Source organism: Rhineura floridana, chromosome 15 (assembly GCF_030035675.1).
Source record: "Rhineura floridana isolate rRhiFlo1 chromosome 15, rRhiFlo1.hap2, whole genome shotgun sequence".
Lineage (NCBI taxonomy): Eukaryota > Metazoa > Chordata > Lepidosauria > Squamata > Rhineuridae > Rhineura > Rhineura floridana.
The window spans coordinates 37,263,423-37,264,586 of record NC_084494.1 but is presented as its reverse complement, the minus strand read 5'-3'; the positions used below and the strand labels follow the sequence as shown (position 1 = coordinate 37,264,586).

The window sequence follows — 1,164 nt, the reverse complement described above, 5'->3', positions numbered from 1 at the left end:
ATTATTATTATTATTATTATTATTGCCTGCACTTCACTATGAGGTCCCAGGGTAGGTTGCAATAATTAAAAATGCATCCTTAAAAACAATTTAAAATTACTTACAATGCACTGTGTGCAGAAGTACTTTCTTTTGTCTGTCCTGAATCTTCCAACATTCATCTCACCTTTATATTCCCGAACCAATCACTGCATTCTGCCCAGGAAGGAATCCTGCAGATCTCTACTTATCAGCAGCTATGTTCCACTCAAACCTGGAATCAGGCACCTACCTTCTGGAATTCCTTCCTGTTACATATCAAACAGGTGCTATCTCTATTAGCATTACAGCATCTGTTGAAGACTTTCCTCTTTCAACAGGCCTCCTTAGTAAATATTTTTACCCCAGTCGGTATCTAACTGAATTTTAAATCATTTTTATTTATGTAATTGTTTTAACTGTTTTTATACCACTGTCTTGAACACGCCCGATCTCATCTGATCTTGGAAGCTAAGCAGGGTCGGGCCTGGTTAGTACTTGGATGGGAGACTGCCTGGGAATACCGGGTGCCGTAGGCTTAGAGAAAGGCAATGGTCAACCACCTCTGAATACCTCTTACCATGAAAACCCTGTGAAGATATCCAAAAAAGATTCATAGGGTCGCCATAAGTTGTAATTGACTTGAAGGCATATAACAACAATAATGGTTTTTGATTGTTTTTCTACATGAAATTGTCTTAATTGTTTTTTATAGGCAAGTGATTTTATACATGTTTTTACTGTACCATGAAATCATTTTGACATGCTTAGTAGGAAGGAATTCATAAATGAAGTAAATAAATAAAATAACAAGCAGGCCACAAAAAAAGCAACAACACCCCAAGTTTATCCAAAAAATCTCAATTTCTTGAAAGCTGAGCTGTTTGAGGACAGCCCCAGGTGGAAGGCACACCAAGAAAACAAGTCCTCATTGTTTGGAAACTTTTATTCATTGGCTCAAGTTCACTTTAGCTTCTTTTGCCAATTGACCTGCAGAGGAACTAAACTCTTGCGAAGTGCTCTGGCTGGATTAAGCTGCTTAGACCTTCTTCCTTCTCCTCACCGGCCGGTTTTTAAAGGAAGCCTTAAGGAAGAAATGCATCCACTCAAAGTGTGGAAATGCAAGAGGGAGAGGAGAATTCCATG

General features: G+C 38.7%; 1 pseudogene; it reads left to right on the top strand.

The window, feature by feature from the left end:
- The first annotated feature begins 435 nt into the window (after positions 1-435).
- Positions 436-557, top strand: LOC133371091 (5S ribosomal RNA; annotated as a pseudogene).
- Positions 558-1,164: the final 607 nt, after the last annotated feature.